Here is a 20,240-nt window from a genome sequence, read left to right on the forward strand (position 1 = left end):
AAGTTCTGCTGCATCTCCATATAATCATGTACACACAGGTTCGAGTATATATGCAAATAGATTCGTACCCGTGCGTTGGTACGGGACAGTTAAACTTTTATATTAAAAACACACGAATCGCACGATAAGATAACAATACTGTAAAAGTATATGACCGATGTTAAAGTGACACCTAATCCAAAAAAGCTAAGTTCGTGAAATTTACACAGTCACAGAGAGCGTGGCGTCGCAGACTCACAAACTCTACTGTGTAGATCTTTCCGTGATGCGGCTAAGATCATTTTTTATACCGGCAGGAAGAGATTTTTGATATCCATTTCTTTCGTTCGCCAACAAATCCACGAATAAGTTCCACAACATCTCCATGCCATCCTATACACTGCGCTAGCAAGCGAATTAGCCATAACTTATGTAATTAGTTTTATAATTAGCTCATATTTAGTCCTCCTAATTGATATCTAAAAATTTAATGTGACAGGGACTAAAGTTTAGTCCTGGGATCCAAACACCCCCAGACTCTCGACTCCTGCTGGCTGCTCACTTACACCACCATGCCTATGTATCTACACGTATATACTCTAATGCCAGAACGTCTAAGATGGTCTTTATTGTTCACCCTTTAAAAATATCATAACTTTAAGGTTGTCATTTGTGTATGCTGTAGGATTGGGATGCTTTGCACTGATCCATGAGGGTGTCCATGAGAGTCGAAATTTTTTATGCATTGCAGTGATCCAGTTGTGTATCTATTTTTTTTGTTCTCAAACAAGCATATTTAGTTCAATCATCTATGACTATTAGGACATGTGATGTTCTAAACTTTTCAACCACCACTACTGTTCTAGCTCCAACCTTGCTTATTAGCTGTGAAAATTTTTAAAGGTCTGCCCTTTAGAAAACTGTAAGTATGATAGAAAATGCAGATTGCAAATGATATCTAGATATGTCAACTCTTAGTGCCACAAATGTTGCTTAAGTTTCATCAACATACTCTAATTTTCTTGTGTGAAGCTGACCATTCAGTTTTGCTATACTTCACTTTGCATAGCACTATGTTCCCTCTTCCCTCCCTCTTTCTCGTGTTAGAAACTTAAACTGCAATATGGGTAACTAAAGGTTTAGGTGCCTCTGCTGGACCAATTATTGTTGGTTGAAAGGGTTTCATTGATGAGGCCTGATCAATTGTGTCTCAAGTATAAAGTTCAATGATTTCTTTTCTAAGAGAAAAAAGAACTGCACAAATCAAGTAGCAAAGGATATCAGAATAATATATACCTCTAGGCAAGGAAATGAATGTATAAGATGTAAGATTTTCTGAAGAACAATAGTATTTTAAAAATTCATATTGTGTTTTGAACATTTCTGTCAGACCAACAATCTCATCCTCGGATGAGTTTTCTTCGATGCAAATAAAAGACATGAATTAAAGTCTCTGATATAGCTTGGAAATAACTGTTGAATGTTTCATGTGCAACTCATGATTGTTTCCTTCCATGCATGATTATTTCCTTCCATACATATGGCCTCAACCAGTAATAGGGTTTACGTGCATTTTAGGGACGTATGTTCCATGCATGTTTCCTTCCATGCACGTGGCATCATGTTAATTGTATTTTAGGGACGTCTGTTTTATGCATCCGGTTTACGTGGACATATTTTAGGGGCACCGCATGATTGTTTTCTTCCGTGCATGATTATTGTTTCCTTCCATGCATGTGGCCTTAGGTGATCGATTTGTTTCCTTCAAAGCAGACGGGGATCGCAGGGATGGTAGTTTCTTTTTCTATAGCGCGGGGTATCGTACGACCGGAAGGGAGGAGCGACAAAAAAAAATCGCACCAACAAATTATCTTACTTTTGTTCTTTTAAGTTGTAGGAGATGGAATCGGTGGGGTCGCCTGTGGATGTGGGCGTGGGCGCGTGGTGGACATCTGGGATGTACAGGCGGGAGCAGAGGTGAATCACTGTAGATCGATAGTGTTCTGAGTATGGGGAACGGGAGAACAGTGCGGTTCACCGAAAACAAAGGTCTACGTAGATGTAGAGCTTGTTTGGTTGTGCTGAAACGATTGTATACGATCGTGGATTATTATTGTTGGCTGGTTTGATGTAAGAGGAAAATACTGTTCTAGCTAAAAATTTATGATTGTTTACGACCAAGCGAACAGGCTGGTAGATACTACCATTACCAGGAAATTATTTTGCTTACAATGAGTGGGCCATGCATCCTTACGCTTGAATGGAAAGCCCGGGAAAGAATTGGTCCTGCCGCCAAGTGGAGTGACACAACTTACGTCTCCTCCTATCCTACTGTCTCTTGCGCGATGCACAAGCACAAGGAACCGTGCATCCATGTACCCACGTGGCACTCTTACCACGTCTTAGGTTTCGTCTCCGTCCATGTCCAGCCAGCATGGATACGGTCTTTCGGTTCGGTAGTTCAGTTTGGTGAGCGGTCATTTGTTGGAGCCAGAAGCTGGGCGTGATACTCCAGCAGTCCAGTTTCTTGTTTGGATGGTGTGACAGAACTATCTGATCTAATGTTTTTAGAAGATATTTGTCTTCTATTACATACTATGCACTTAAGAGAAGACATTAAACTACGCAGTTTCGTTGAGCACATCTCAAGAAAGAACTCAAAAATCGATATTTTTCCATCAGGATCATAAACGAGAGAATAAAGCTTACAACATCTTTAGTCATTTATTACATCACTTTATTACAGTAGCCGAACATTACCTCAATTGATTATAACGGTGAAATATAACAATGTTATCGGAGTTACAGGAAAAATAAAGATTAATTTAATAACATGGTGGGGCATTAATATAGTGGACATTTTATATGAGAGATGCTAGCAGATTTTACATCTTTTCTTATAAAAATCTTTAGTGAGGGTTATAAATAAATACTACGATCGTAGCGTGAAAGGATTCCTCTCTGAGCCCACCAGGAGGTTTTCACACATAAGAGTCAGTTGTATGTATCCTCCGATCACCTGCAACAGGAGGAATAAAACCCTGAGTACTCGATTGTACTCAGTAAGACTTACCCGATAGAAAAAAAGACTCCAAGAATATGCGAGGCTTATTTGGCTTGTGGGTTATTGCATCCGCAAAAGCATTACTAAACGCGCGTCCTTATATTAAATTTTATTAGCTGTCATCATTAGTTCATTAATTATTCATTCTATGTAAGCTCCTATGCTACTTTCAAGCAGGTGGTGAGCAATCAGAACCATTTTACCATTTTTCATATTCCAGTTCTTATTACGGTACTAGACCATAGCCAAGTCAGTACCGTCTCACAGAAACGGCGATTCGTGAATTAATGTATCCCAGCTGGGTAACCCGAAACATACGCCACGTTTATACCCCAGGCACAAACAAGACCAACCCATTTCACTCCTGTCATGGAGGCCAGGTGTCCATCCAAACGTGGACTCTAAGCCCCCACACTTGAGACCCGGTCTCAGTACATTGCTTAGACATCCACCTTTCCCCGCCTCCAATCAGTCGGTCCAAAAAGAGCCGGAACCCGCGACAAGAGCGTAACGAACCTTCCCGCTCCCATAAGCAAGTATGTGCTCAGGATAATAAGTCTGTGACCTGACTACCGTCCACAGCAACGGACGGGCATCAATCGACACAGACGGAACCAATGCAATCTGAGACTCTCTCAGTTGCCTAACCAAGTCCAAATCTGAAGCACAGTCCCGCCCTGTCTCCAATTATCCTCCATATATATATTCTATGTGATAGTAATATAATAACAATAATAATATCTTTCCTATCTCTTTTGAGTGACAGATAATCACTCGCTTCTATCAGATCCTATAACATAGCAATCTACACGATCCTGACATACTAGTAGGACTCATAGGATAAGGATATATATATATATGCAAGTGGTTTCGATTCAACTCCTTAAAACTTGATGCACAAGCATAAAATAAAGTACAGAATAATAGGGATTATGCACCGAGGCTTGCCTAGGTAAGATATAACCAAAAGTTAGCATTCCATCATGGTGACACGATCATCAAAGCACCATCCTTTCTGCTACTCTGATCATCTCCATGATCCATTGTTGTTCCTATTATGATATATGTGGATTGTAACACCCCCGGTGTTATACTGTACTGTTTTTGCTAAAACACTACATGAGCATCATACTTGTGTGTAAATGTGTGTAATATAGGATATACATCGATATTTAGAACTTGAAACGTTCATTTGAAACAAGAAACGAATGTTATATTTCATGTCGCGTATTATCACTTAGGGTTCTAAATGAATTTTTATCGGACGGAAATGCTATGGAACGCATCGACGGAACGTAGTAAAGTTGGTAGCCCGAACTTCATAGGCGACGATGAAATACGTACGGTCAAGAACGGGATTCACTAGCTAGTGTATCGGGTAACTTGAAAATCGCATTCGACGCGAAATCGTTAGGACTTAGCCAAAATTTCCCACGTCGGACAATGCGTTGACGAAGCTACGTTCGGCAATTTTGTAGAACGATCAGATTAGGTAGTGGCATGGTTTTAGGGTTTCCTCTAGTAGCCTGATATACCAGCTAGAGCGTAAAATAGGTGGTGTAGTTACTAGATCATCGGGTTGGTTTTTGTAGTAACTTTAAAAAGCGTGCAAGTCGCATGTTTGGATGGTGCCAGCGCCTGGGCGCGGTCACCGTCCGGCTCTCGGCGTTGCCGCGCCAACCGCCCATCGCGCCTGCACGCGCACACCCGCACGTTTGGCTCCGTGCTGCCGGCCATGGCCTCCTATTGCCGCGCTCTGGCACACGGCACGCATGCGCGCTAGGCCCAGCAAGCCTAGCTGCGCTGCCCCCTCCATCGCGTCCGCCTGAGGCTGCTACTCACCGTCATGTCGCACTGCACCCCGGTCGCACTATGCGTCGTTCGATGCTGCCGCACAGCTACTGCCCCCGTTGACGTTCAGCTACGCGCGCGTGGGCTTGCCCTGCTTGCCCTCGTTTTCATGTTTGCACGTGAGGCCACGCCAGAGGTTTCCGTCACGTCGCCTAGAAGGTCGCCGGCCGGCCGAGCCACGCCAAAGCCAAACCAATGAGTTGGCCCCATCCTTGTTACTAAGCATGTTTGGTGGTCGAGTGGGAGGATAGCTTCGTGCCTAACCTGCCACTATTGCGGTGGTACAATGGAGGGGCGTCAATTTAAGTTTTTGCCATCGCCGGTCGCCATAAGTCCATAGGCATCGCCCCTGCAATTGGCCTCGCATACTCCACATTTTTCCAATTAACCATACACACTACGATCTCGGGTAGTTAGCTTCCGATTGGAGTCGCCCCGACGTTCGTTCGGCCTACAGTGAGGTAATGCAGAGCGTTCCCCTCGTGGCGGTCCACCATGGCCATCGAACCGAGCGCACGGCCAGGGCGTTGTGTGGTGCTCCACTGTTTCAATTAGGCTATGCTTTGAGTAGTGATTGACTTGGTGGCCTCGCTCGTGTAGCGGTTTCACCGGTGGAGCTGCAGGTCGCTGGGAACGTCGTCGCCACGCTTGCCGGGAACCAGAGTGACCCCATGTACATGGCCAGTCGCCTTACCATGCCCTACGACCTCGTCCAAGCCGTCCTACGTGTTGCTGGTAAGGCCCTCCTACTCCAAGGATAGCTGGGTGAGTCAATTGGGGTCGAGGCTCACTGGAGTGCATGGCCACCGCCGACGGACGCTGTGTTGCCACTGTGTTAGTGGCCAGTTGGATTTGGAGAAGGATGGCTGTATCTAGAACCTCTAGGGTGTTATCGGTACTCTAGGAATGGAGGCTAGAAGTAGTGGTAGCGCTAGGCTGGACGTTTAGCCGACGTCGACGTCACTGTGGCCAAACCCCACCGTGGTGCATGGCCATGCCTCTGTACACCACGAATCGTGATGATGGGTACCTCATTCAACTACATTTGCGTTGAGGAGTGTCTCGGTGGCGAGTATTGCTATCGAGAGGGTCTGTTGCTCGCCGACGCTGGCCGGAGATGCCACGGCCTCTATTAAATCCACCCAGGGGTGTCATAACATAAATTTGTGATGAGACAGGGGGATAAATGTGAGCATTAGTGAGAGAGTAGAATAGTAGAAGGGATGACAGATTCATTTAGCGGAAAGCCGGGGTCTCTTTTGCATATTCGCCGGCATGCGCGTGGGTCTCCCCGCGATTGGGCCGCTGTCGCGGGAACGGGCCATCGTGTGGGCCGTGCTGGTGCACGCACGCGGGTCGCTGTGGTGGGCCGAGGCGCGTCGTGAGTTGGGCCACGTAGTGGAATACGTTTTCAAATTTCCAGTGAAGTATAAACGTTTATTCAATTAAGTTTTGAGCTGAACTTTGATAAATTATAGTAAATTCTATAGATGTCCAAAAATAGTGAAACAAAGTTTGTTAGGTTCACAAAAATACCATCCACCTATTAGTGTAGTTAGATTACAGTTAGCTATGACAATGATAGGTTCATAAATTCAACTAGAGAGCTTAATATTATGTAGATTAATAATTGTAGGAATTTTTGTGGTAAATTGGTGATAGCTATAGCTATGAAAATTTTACAGTAGGCTCACTAGATTATTATGTACTTGCTATAAATTTTATAGCCCTAGAGTAAGTTGATAAATAGAGTAGCTATTAGCCTTGTGTTATCATATATAGATTAAGTCGGTATTAGGAGTAAGAATACCTTTAGTTGTTGTCTTAATGTATGTCATGCTTCATACTTGTTAGCGGTAATAGTAGGTAACTTAGTACCTTAGCCGGTAGCACTAGCTAGTAGTTAGACAGATGTACTTTTATTTTAAGAGTTGCTGTTGCTATATTACTAAGTATTGCATCATCATTTCATGCATGTAGATCACGAGTTGGTAGAGTTCGTGCCCGTCGACGAACATGAGTACGAGGAAGTCATTGAGGAGTATGAGGAGGAGATCCTCGTGTAGGAGGGAGCCCCGGAGCCTTTTGGTGCTGACTTTGCTGACCCATCGCCTGCCTAAGGCAAGCCCCGGTGCAGAACCCCTATTTTATGATAACTTTATATATATATATATATGATGTGCATTTATGTACATGTATTTTATGAAAACTACATGCATAAATATATCTACCTATGAGTCCTACTAGTACATGTCGAGTAGCTGCTATGCTCAGGATATTGGTACCGTGAGTAACCTACCGTTATCCACAAATAGGTGATAAATATAATCACTCATGGTAAAATGTTGTAAAGGTAAATGGTGACTGGGCAGGGATGTGGTTTGGGTATTGGTGGGTGTAAGGGGTTGTGTCCTGCGGCCAACAGTGCATAGCTCGGTTACACTTTTTCCCTATTTGTGTCGATTAAGGACCGGTCGTTGCATAAGGCATCATGGACAAGTCACAGACTTATTATCCCGAGCACATACTTGGGTATGGGCGCAGGGAAGACTCGTTGCTCTCTTGTCGTGGATCTGGCTCTTTCTGGACTGACTGATTGGAGGCGGAGATGGTGGAGGTCTTTGCACCGCACTGAGTCCAGGACTAAGGAGTGGGGGCTTGGAGTCCAAGTTTGGACGGGGACCTAGACACCTTGGATAGGAGGGTGATGGGTTAGTCCTGCTTATGTCTAGGGTACAAGCAGGACATGTGTTTTTGGGGTACCCAGCTAGGGGCATTGATTCATGAATCGCCGGGTGATCCGGTATGGCTTGTTTCGTGTCTACCACCATAGTAAGAACTAAAAGATAGAAGATGAGGAAATGGAATTGATTGCTCTACTCTTGCTTGAAAGTAGAACATACGCTTATATAGACTGGTTAGATAATAACTTAATACGGCTGGTAATAATACTAATAATAAGGACTCACTACTAGTATTGCTTTCTACCAAAAGAAAACCAGCAAACCATAAAGCTTATCATACTCCTTGGAGTCGGGAAATTATTCCCACTAGTCGGATAAGTCTTGCGAGTATATTGTGTACTTAGGGTTTATTTACCCCTATTGTAGGTAATGCATGAGAAGTACCTTTATGTGGAGGATTCTTCTGGTGGGCTCAGATGGATCCTCGTCCTTTATCGCTAGATATTTATTTTTAAATTCTGCTATTTATTATTCCGCACTCTGACATTTGGTAATATAATAATGTAATTTCTAAGAACTTCTGATGTATGAAATGGACAAGTATTGTAACTCGTTCTCATTATTGGGTCCTTAGAAAAAATGTGGATCTTTCAAGTTCTCCCTTGGGGTGTGCCCGACAGATACCGCCCGTTGTAGCTTGCTTTCGGGGTGCTTAGAGTCTGATGGAAGATGAGCACCTCCAAAAGCGTGTTATTTCGGGCGGTTCTGCCACAGTTGGTATCAGAGCCAATAATAGTTACAAGTTTCATCACTATTTTTTAAAACTTAAAAATTTGACCAACAAAAGTTTTGTGGAAAATAGGATGTGATTAAGTTAGTTAAATAAGTATAAGCCCTAGCAATATAGTCTATCTAGGATAGCGGCACTGGTTTTATCTAATCAGTTTTCTGCTAGTACACTGACTTACGTTGCGTAAGAAATCGCTTAGTATACGGAAAGTGAGGGTGCGATGTGCCAAAAAGTTTACGAATGCCGCTATATTCCGGCTTGAGTGAACGTATAGGCCAAAGCATGCATCATGATAATAGCATCTTGCCTAAACTAAAATCCCCTTACACGTATTATTGGATTAGTAAATTGATAGGATTAACTAAAGGAATGCCTTAATAAATGTGTTGTTATCTCTCTATCCCTTGCTTCTGATCGGGAAGGTTGTTCTAAATGGATGGTTCCTATCTCTTATAGATGAATCTAAGGTCCGGACGCGGAAGCACCAGTGCTTGGGTGGCTCATGGTCTTGGCAAAGGCCAAGGCGAGAGTGGCCGGGCCAATGAGCACGACAACGGGGGGGAGTCAGGAGGCTCCACTTCTGGCTCCTCATCCTTTTTCGCCACCACCACCACTAATGACTCACCACGACCGCCAATGGCAGAACTGATGGCTGCTCACCACGAGTTAGCCAGTGCCATGGAGCTAATGGCACAAGCTATCACTGGCTTCGCCCGCGGAGGCCACGGGGGCAATGGTGGGAATGGGGTGGTGCCCGCCGTCCTGAGGGACCCTCCTCTTACTAGGATTTCCTCAAGACCCACCCGCCCACTTTCACACTGATAGATGAGCCCCTGTAATGGAGATGGGGATCCCGATCTTCTGTTAGGTGATGGTAACTATCATTGTGGCGGAGAATGACACACCGATCTGGCTTCAGATCGAAAGATCGAACCCTGCAATCTTAGCACCACAGCTCCTCTGGTTATCAACCAAGTCACTGACCAGGTTGACCTTGCCAAGAAGGCTAATCCCTGCCTACGCAACAAAGAACACAAGCAAGAACAAGAAAGAACGCAACCAAATTACAGATGAATGATTATCTCACGAAGTTGGGGTCTCACAAACCGATGAACGGTGAAACTGTTCTTGACAAAATAATCTAAGCAAAACCCAAAACCTAATAACAACGGTGGCATATGATTATAAAGGTCTTAGGGTCATCGCCTACCCTGGACGCGCCCCCTAATGGGCCCAAACACGATACACGGTCCAACGGACCAAAAGAAAGTGTCGCAGCACCCTGGTAGATTCTGGACGCTGAATTGTTTCGATGATTTCCGTTGATTTCGAAGAGGTTTTGACGTGAAACCACTTGTATTGGCTTCCTTATCAAATTAGCTTTCCATCCATATGTTGATCATTGAAAACAGAGTCCGGATGCGTCCTGGGTGACCAGTTTAAGGCAGACTGGTCCTGGAGGCCGAGGCAGACTCAAATTCTTGTTGGACTGGGCCTCCGGCTTGTGTTGGACGTCCTTGCTGGTCATCATCACCTCCACCACTTCCTCTAAGTCCTTCATGACCCTCTCCAATATTGCTAAGCAAGATAACATCATTAGGTAGTAGTCTATTCTCAAAAGTATGAAAAGTATCGCTTAAGAACGAGCTCACCTCTAAATTGAGTTGTCGCTTTTGAGCCCGGGTCATTGGACCTTGCATGACGGTTGGAGGATCAGTGGGTACCTCTGAAGAAGTGATGTCCTCATCATCCTCCCCCTCTTGAATTGGAGTCGTCCTCGACTCAAGCTCATCTTCTTCTCCCAAATAAGGTTTCAAATCTGCAATGTTAAAGGTGGGACTAACCCCGAACTCGGGTGGCAATTCAAGTTTGTAGGCATTATCATTTATTTTCTCAATGATCTTATAAGGACTAGCTGCTCTTGGCATTAATTTAGACTTATGTAGCTTAGGAAATCTATCTTTTCTCAAATGTAACCAAACCAAATTACCCGGTTCAAGTTTAATCTCTTTTCTACCTTTACTACCAGCAATTCTATACTTTTCATTCATTCTTTCAATATTTGCTTTAGTTGTTTCATGCAACTTACGAATAAAATCAGCACGCTCTCTAGCATCACTATGTATTCTCTCAGTGAAGGGTAAAGGCAAAAGATCAATAGAAGCATGGGGGTTAAAACCATACACTACCTGAAAAGGACTTACCTTGGTGGTGGAATGTTCCGCCCTGTTATATGCAAACTCCACATGCGGCAAACACTCTTCCCACATCTTCAAATTGCGCTTCAAAATAGCTCTCAACATGGTGGATAATGTTCAATTCACAACCTCAGTTTGCCCATTAGTTTGGGGATGACATATTGTAGAAAACAGCAGCTTGGTCCCTAATTTATTCCACAACGTGCGCAAAAAATGACTTAAGAATTTTGCATCACGATCTAAAACAATAGTAGAAGGCATACCATGCAAGCGAACGATTTCTTGAAAGAAAAGGTCAGCAATATGAACAACATCGTCGCTCTTATGACAAGGAATAAAATGTGCCATCTTAGAAAAACGATCAACCACCACAAAAATACTATCCCTCCCCTCTTAGTCCTTGGCAATCCCAACACAAAATCCATAGATATATCTGCCCAAGGAGTAGAAGGAACAGGAAGAGGCATATACAAACCATGTGGGTTCAACCGCGACTTAGCTTTTTGACATGTGGCACACCGAGCCACGTATCGCTCTACATCTCGCCTCATCCTTGGCCAAAAGAAGTGTGTGGACAGCACTTCCTCCGTCTTCTTGGCACCAAAATATCCCATCAATCCACCTCCTTGTGCCTCCTACAACAACAAAAGACGAACGGAACTAACTGAAATGCATAGGCAGTTAGCTCTAAACAAAAACCCATCACTGATCATAAACTTATTCCATGTGCGTCCCTCTCTACAATTAAGCAACACATACTTAAAATTAGAATCAAGCGCATATTGTTCTTTAATGGATTGAAGACCAAAAATCCAGCAATCAAGTTGGGACAGCAATGTATATCTTCTAGACAAAGCATCAGCAATCACATTATCCTTCCCTTTCTTGTGTTTGATAATATAAGGAAAAGATTCAATAAATTCAACCCATTTAGCATGCCTACGATTCATATTATTTTGAGAGCGAAGATACTTAAGCGATTCATGATCAGAATGAATAACAAATTCTTTAGGCCACAAATAATGATGCCACGTCTCTAAAGAACGAACAAGTGCATACAATTCTTTATCATACGTGGAATAATTAAGAATAGGACCATGCAATTTTTCACTAAAGTAAGGAACTGGTTTACCATCTTGCATCAAAACACCACCAATGCCAACTCCACTAGCATCACATTCTAGCTCAAAAGTCTTACCAAAATTTGGAAGTTGCAGCAATGGTGCGTGTGTAAGCTTGTCCTTCAAAGTGTCAAAGGACTCCTCATGTGCCTTTCCCCAATGAAACACCACCCCTTTCTTCGTCAACTCGCAATAGGGCAGCATTGGTGCTGAAATCTTTGACAAAGCGGCGGTAGAATCCTGCAAGACAAAGAAAACTCCCCACCTATGTGATGGTTTGGGGAACCGACCAGCTCTTTATGGCTTCAATTTTCATCTCGTCCACCTCAATTCTCTATGGAGTTACAACATAGCCAAGAAAAGAAACTCGATCCATGCAAAAGATGCACTTCTCAAGGTTACCAAATAAACGTGCATCACGTAAAGCATTAAAAACAGCACGTAAGTGATCCATATGTTCATCAAAAGACTTATTGTAAATCAATATATCATCAAAGTAAACTACCACAAAATGACCAATAAAACTCTTAAAACCTCATTCATTAAGCGCGTGAAAGTGCTAGGTGCATTTGTCAAACCAAAAGGCATAACTAACCACTCATACAACCCGAATTTGGTTTTAAACGCAGTTTTCCATTCATCTCCAAGTTTCATTCTAATCTAGTGGTGGCCACTTCGCAAGTCAATCTTAGTGAAAATTATAGAACCACACAACTCATCAAGCATGTCGTCTAGCCTAGAAATAGGATGACGATACCGAATAGTAATATTATTGATGGCTCTACAATCAACACACATACGCCAAGTTCCATCTTTCTTAGGAACTAAAAGTACAGGAATGTCACAAGGACTAAGGCTTTCACATACATACCCACGATCCAAAAGATCTTGGACTTGCCGCTGAATTTCCTTAGTCTCCTTAGGATTGGTTCGATAGGCAGCTCGGTTGGGCAAGGTCGCTCCTGGAATCAAATCGATTTGATGCTCTATTCCTTTCATAGGTGGCAGCCCTGAGGGTATCTCAGCTAAAAAAATGTCCTCATACTTCTGCAAAAGGTTAGTGACAGCAGGAGGTACCGAGCTAACAATATCATCAAGCGAAAACATAGCTCGTTTGCATACCAAAGCATAGCAAATATCATCATCAGAAATTTCAGCAAAGTCACATTTTGTTCCAAGCATAACACCACCCTTCAATTTAATCCCCTCAGCCTTAGAAATAGATGTAGACTTATCCTTTTTAGGTGGGAAAATAGAATTAGCAACTTGCTGATTTTCAGATTGAACATCATTCAAACTAGCAGCGCGTTCTCTGTCAGCTTGTACAATTTGAGCAGGGGTCAAAGGTACCAAAGTAATTTTCTTTCCTTTATGCACAAAAGTGTATTTATTACTTCTACCATGGTGTATAGCATCATTATCATGTTCCCAAGGATGACCCAATAAGAGTGAACAAGCTTGCATAAGTACCACATCACAATCAACAGAATCAGCATAAGAACCAATGGAAAATGAAACTCTGCAAGTTTGTGTTACCTTTGCTTTACTAGAATCATTTAGCCACTGAATATGGTATGGACATGGGTGTGGGCATGTGGTCAAGCCAAGCTTCTTGACCAAATCAGAACTCACCAAATTGTTGCAGCTACCTCCATCAATAATGACACGTGCTCGACGGTCGCTGATGACGAAGAAAATCTAGAACAAGTTATGGCGTTGTAGCTTCTCAGGTTGCTGGACTTATGAGCTAAGCACCCGCTGTACAACGATGCTCCTATAGGATGCCGTGGCCTCGTCACCAAGGACTTCGCCGTCCTCCTCATCTGCATCTTGGTCTTCTTCATCCTCAATGTCAGAGGTGCTGATGTAACCATCTTCTGTAGCAATATATGCCATGGCAGCGGTGGCACTGAATGCTCAAAGTGCGTCCCGTTGATGCAACAGATGAGAAACTCTTAGTAGGCACCTGCAAAGAATTTTTACCTAAATCTGAAGGTCGTACGGGAGGTGCCTTAGGTGTAGCAGAAACTCCAGAGGTTGTTGGTCGCTTGCTCGCTGGTGGAGGTGCCCGAAAAGTGGTTGGCTTGGTCAGCCTCGAAGATGGTGCCGTGCGTGGCGTGTATGTGCTGGTGCTGACCTTGCTCTTGCCCTGCTGTTCACACCCCTACAATTCCTTTTCTGCAAGCATAGCAAACTGAAACAACTGGTTGATAGTGTTAAATTCTTTATAATCAACAATGTCCTGAATCTCACGCCTCAAACCCGAATAAAAACGACAAATGGCATCTTCGTTTCCCTCCACAACACTACAGCGCATCAATCCCTTTTGGAGCTCACCATAGTAATCCTGTACAGATTTATCTCCTTGTTCTAAATGCATCAATTTCTTATGCAAGTCTCTATGATAAGGAGGAACAAAACGATCACGCATAGCTACCTTAAGTTCTTCCCACATACCAGGTAAAGCATTCTATGCAGCTAGCCCATTCCACCAAATAATGGCAAAATCCTTAAACTCACTAGTAGCTTGTCTAACTCTATGCTGCTCAGGTATAAGGTGGGCACTAAACTTTTGTTCTACCGTCATCTCCCAGTCAAGATATCCCTCAGCATCATAATGACCCGAAAAAGATGGTATTGTGAACTTAATTTTAGCATAAGGATCATCGGGCACACGGTGATTATTACCTTGATGGTGGTGGTGGTGGACACAACCCATACCTATCGTGTTGCGGCGAAGACGTTGTCGTAATCTGTCTTGTCGGAAAGTTGCTCAACCTATGTTCCCGTTGGCATCATACACCGTGTCTTGACCATCGGTGTTGCTACCGGAGACGTCGTTGTTGCCCGCCACAAAGGTTTCCAACTCAGTAACCTTGTCGGTTAGCATGGAAATTCGCTTGTCCAATCTCTCCATGCTATTGCCAATGTTGAGCTCAATGAGTGTGTCAGTGACGGCCTTCCTGATGGCCTCATTTATCCTTTTTTGGGCATCCTCTACAATAGCTTGTAGTTGCTCTTGACTGACACACTCATTAAAACCTTTAGGATTGTTATCTCCAGTCTGTTCACCTCCTGCCATTGAAAACACAAAAATAGGAACAAATAGGTGAAAGTTATACCTACCAAATGACTATGTGGTTGCAGTGGTGTCACTTTTCACAGCAAGTGGAAGCGTCTTACCAAGCTCTTACAAAGTTCTTACCAACACAAGCAGTGGGTGGTACAACCGGCGGTTGGTTCATGATACCTGTGAGGCAGTGGTACCGAGATTGCAAGGCCCTTTGTCTGTACAGATCTGAAGAGTTTGCGGAGCTTGGAAGGCACACACAGAGTAATATGTATATCTGGCACACAAGGCAGCAACAGAAAGTAATGCTGAATTATAGTCCAAAGTACTTGTTCTCGTTGCTGGTCTAAAATGTTCCAAGTACCAGGTGTGTGACAAAAGTATGGTGGATAGCAAGGTGACATGTGTATGAAAAACAAGTATGGTGGATGGAAACAACAACACAAATAAGGAACCAGATAGCACATGCTAACACAGCTCACTTTAGTCTTCTCTATGTGCTCCTCTAAATATTGTTCCTCTTTTGCCCCGCTTTTTTTCTATTTTTTGGGCTGTTGTTGTTTTTTTGGGAAATTTTGACTTTTTATTTTACTTTTTTTATATTTTTTCTTTACTTAGGAGCACAAAAGAAGTAACCACAGAAAATATGAGCTGAAACAAGTGTAAGACGTGGCATGTGGAATTTTCAGAAAACTTGCTCAAAATCGACAAAAACCTTGTGACCACGAAAAGAGGATCTTTTGACCACTTTTTGACCAATCTAAAATTTCCGAACCCCATCATGGCGGGGGATGGATAGATCTGAAAAAAAAAAATTTGATCGATTTTGATATATGGAACGTCGAAATCGGAGTTCGTATGCGAAAACTAGACCAATTTTAAGAATTGGCTCCGAATTAGAGGACAAAACGGGAACAATGTGCGCAAAACTGATCACAACAGCAAAGATTTGATGGAAACGGTGGGGGGAAACACAGGAACTAGACTCTAACACGACCTAACCAACAACAAGACCTCGACCAGGACACAAACTCAACACGATGGACTCTGAAAATGAAATATGCAAAGGCTATGGCGCGGAAGGTTCTAGGACAGGAAAAACGAGTATGGCACTGGACTATGGGACGAATGCGAAACACTCAAACTAGGGAATAAATGTGAACCTGATGGTATACCTTAGCTCTAATTACCACTTTGATACCACTTAATGGAGACAGGGATCCCGATCTTCCGTCAGGTGATGGTAACTATCGTTGTGGTAGAGAATGACACACCGATCCGGCTTCAGATCGAAAGATCGAACCCTGCAATCTTAGCACCATAGCTCCTTTGGTTATCAACCAAGTCATGGACCAGGTTGACCTTGCCAAGAAGGCTAATCCTTGCCTGCGCAACAAAGAACACAAGCAAGAACAAGAAAGAACACAACCAAATTGCAGATGAATGATTATCTCACGAAGTTGGGGTCTCACAAACCGATGAACGGCAAAACTATTCTTGATAGAATAATCTAAGCAAAACCCGAACCCTAATGGAGGGGCAGCGGCTGTTTATAAAGACTCTAGGGTCGTGCAAGACCCTTGGACGCGCCCGTAATGGGCCCAAACTCGATACATGGTCCAACGGACCAAAAGACGATGTCGTAGCACCCTGGCAGATTCTGGATGCTGACTTGTTTCAACAATCCCTGTTGATTCCAAAGAGGTTTTGACATGAAACCACTTGGATTGGCTTCCTTATCAAATTAGCTTTCCATCCATATGTTGATCATTGAAAACAGAGTCCGGATGCGTCCTGGTTGACCAGTTTAAGGCAGACTGGTCCTGGAGGCTGAGGCAGACTCGAATTCTTGTTGGACTGGGCCTCCGGCTTGTGTTGGACGTCCTTGCTGGTCATCATCACCTCCACCACTTCCTCTAAGTCCTTCATGACCCTCTCCAATGTTCCTAAGCAAGATAACATCATTAGGTAGTAGTCTATTCTCAAAAGTATGAAAAGTATCGCTTAAGAACGAGCTCACCTCTAAATTGAGTTGTCGCTTTCGAGCCTGGGTCATTGAACCTTGCATGACGGTTGGAGGATCAACGGGTACCTCTAAAGAAGTGATGTCCTCATCACCCTAGATGTGGAGCACTGGCTTCGCATTCTGGAGCAGAAGTTTCTATTGCTAAATGTGGCCGACGAGCAGAAAGTGCACTTTATAGCGTAGCAACTATTGGGGTCCATGAGTGCATGGTGGGATACCTTCCGTGCCATGCAGCAGCCAGATCATCCAACAACCTGGCAGGAGTTCACCATAGCATTTAGAGAGTTCTATATTCCTGCTGGTGTTATCAATCGGAAGCTGACTGAGTTCCTAGAGCTGCGACAGGGGAGTATGACAGTGATGGACTATGTTAATAAGTTCAATCACTTGTCCTAATATGCTGGCATTCATGTGGACACTTACGAGAAGAAGAAGGACCATTTCTTTCACGGCCTCTCCTATATCCTTCAGGAGAAGCTGTACACTATGAACTATCAGACCTTTGGGGCACTGATGAACGCTGCCATTGCCATGGAAGGTTTACAACAGGATTCCTAGGCAGAGTGGAAGAGGAAGCAGGTGGCCACGGGGTCTTCTAGCCACCCTCATACTCGGAAGGTACAGCTTGTCCGATGGGTGCCCTATCAACCATCAGGTGGGCATTAGTTTTGGTAGCCCCAACATACTTCTTAGACTTCGTCCACACAGCACCGTGCACCCACTTCGTAGGTGCATCCCCAGCAACCTCAGGGATAGCAGGTCCCACCTCGCTAGGGATTTGGGAACAAGCCTAGCGCTTATTTCAAATGTGGCAAAGATGGCTACTATGCCTGAGAGTGTCCCCAGAACTAGCTAGCTTAGTCTGCTCAACCATCAGCGAACTCTAGGCTAGCCAAGCGGACTGTGATCAAGCGGAAGGTGCCAGCCAGCTGATTCGGATAGGTGAAGTTCATGGATGCTGAGCAGATATTGTAGCAGGAACTGGTGATGGCTGGTATGTTTACCATCGATTCCCATCTAGCTTATGTGTTGTTCGATTCTGGTGCATCACATTCATTTATGAGCATGGGATTTGTTGACCGGCACAACATACCACTTTTGGCTATACCGTATGCCTATAGAATCCGTACTGCGGGTTCGCAAATGTTCATCAATACCCAAACAGACATAGTAAGCTTGGTATTAGCCAACCACACTTACCGCCTATAGTTCATGGTGATGCCTGGGCAAGGCATTGATGCTATTTTTGGAATGAACTGGTTGCGGGTGTATGGGGTAGTCTTGGATTTGAAGCAGAGAAGTATCGAGTTACGACTTCCTTCTTCTAAGGATATGATGTCTCTTCTTGTACCCTCAGATCCAGTCTTATCTGTTGCTGCCCATGCTGAAGCCTCTCCTGATCTTACCCCCATCCCTGTGGTATGTGAGTTCCTGGATGTTTTTCCTAAAGAACTTCCTGGGTTGCCACCAGATAGAGAGGTAGAATTCTCCATTGATCTAGAGCCTAGTACTGCCCCTATCTCTAGACGCCCATACCGCATGGCTCTAAGGGAATTGGCTAAGATGAAGAAGCAGCTGCAAGAGTTGATGGAAAAAGGTTTCATCCATCCTAGTTCTTCACCATGGGGATGTCCAACTATTTTCGTGAAGAAGAAGGATGGTACTCTGTAGATGTGTGTGGATTACCACCCTCTTAATGCGGTAATAGTTAAGAACAAGTATCCTTTGCCCCATATAGATACTTTGTTCGACCAGCTGGCCGGTGCCAAGGTGTTCTCGAAGATTGACCTCCGATCGGGCTATCATCAGATCAGCATCAGACCACATGATGTACCAAAGACATCTTTTTCTACTAGGTATGGGCTGTATGAGTACCTAGTGATGTCTTTTGGTCTCACCAATGCTCCCGCATTCTTCAAGTACCTGATGAATTTAGTCTTTATGCCGGAGATAGATAAGTTTGTGGTAATATTCATTGATGATATCCTGATATATTCCCAAAATGATGAAGAGCATGCCCAACACCTTCGGATAGTACTTGCTCGACTAAGGGAGCACAAGCTGTATGCTAAATTCAATAACTGTGAATTTTAGTTAGATTGAGTGCAGTTTCTGAGGCATGTGTTGACATCTGACGGCGTTTTAGTAGATCCCAATAATGTGCAAGATGTGTTGGATTGGAAGTCTCCCAAGTCTGTGCATCCGATTCATCGGTTTTCTTGGTCTAGCTGGGTACTATCGGCGTTTTATCTCGGATTTCTCTAAGATAGCCCAGCCAATGACCAAGCTGCTCCAAAAGAAGCTAAGTTTGATTGGAGCCTAGCCTGTGAAGAAGCCTTCCAAGCTCTGAAGACATTTCTGACCACTGCTCCTGTGTTGGCTCAACTGGACATTGACAGACCCTTTGATGTATATTGTGATGCCTCGAAGACGGGGTTGGGGTGTGTGCTTATGCAAGATGGGCGTGTGATAGCTTATGCTTCGCACCAACTAAAAAAGCACGAGGTGAATTACCCCACTCATGACTTAGAACTAGCTGCTATGGTCCACGCTCTAAAGATTTGGAGGCACTACCTGTTGGGCAACAAAGTGCATATCTTTACAGATCACAAGAGTCTCAAGTATATTTTCACTTAGTCTGAACTGAATATGAGGCAAAGGAGATGGTTAGAATTGATAAAGGATTACAACTTAGAAGTCCATTATCATCCAGGAAAGGCCAATGTAGTGGCCAATGCTTTGAGCCGAAAGTCACATCAGGTTGAGGAAACAACTTTGTCTCTCAACCATGCAGAAGTGCTGGTTCACATTGCCTTGACATTAGAGTTGCTGGAGCAGATTATTCTAGAGCAAAGGCAAGACCCTGAAGAAATTCCCCATATTAGAAAATTGATTGCCGAAGGGCGTGTGTAAGGTCGAGATGGCGGACTAGAGGGGGGGTGAATAGTCCTTTCTAAAATTAATCGTGTCAGCTTACCAAAATAAATGCGGAATTAAAACCATCGGTCTAGCCAAGACTACACCCCTCTATCTATGTTCTCTAGCACCTTGCAAAGAAGCTAATTAAGCAATTAAGGTGCCGGGCTAGCTAGAGCCCACCTAATCAATTTTAGAAGCAAGGTCACACAAACCTATGCCACTAGTACTTCAAGCAATGGTGGAGCTCCTACATATGCTAGTAAGCAAAAGCACAAAACTACCTAAGCACACTAGCAATGCTCAATAACAAGGCTACACAAGCCAAATTATAGAGCGCAAGTTACTTAGTTATACAAACTAAGCAATGTGACTAACAAGGTTACACACACCAAATTGACCCGGCCGGACCACTTGTCGCCCTTCGTGTCTCGCTCTACTAGAGTTGCTCTTCGCGGCTCCCGTGGGGTGAGCTCAACGCCCCTCACAAAGCTCTTATCCAGAGCACCGCACAAGCTTCTTGCAGGCACTGTTCGCCTAA

The sequence above is a fragment of the Miscanthus floridulus genome, chromosome 8 (assembly GCF_019320115.1).
Source record: "Miscanthus floridulus cultivar M001 chromosome 8, ASM1932011v1, whole genome shotgun sequence".
Taxonomy (NCBI): Eukaryota; Viridiplantae; Streptophyta; class Magnoliopsida; order Poales; family Poaceae; genus Miscanthus; species Miscanthus floridulus.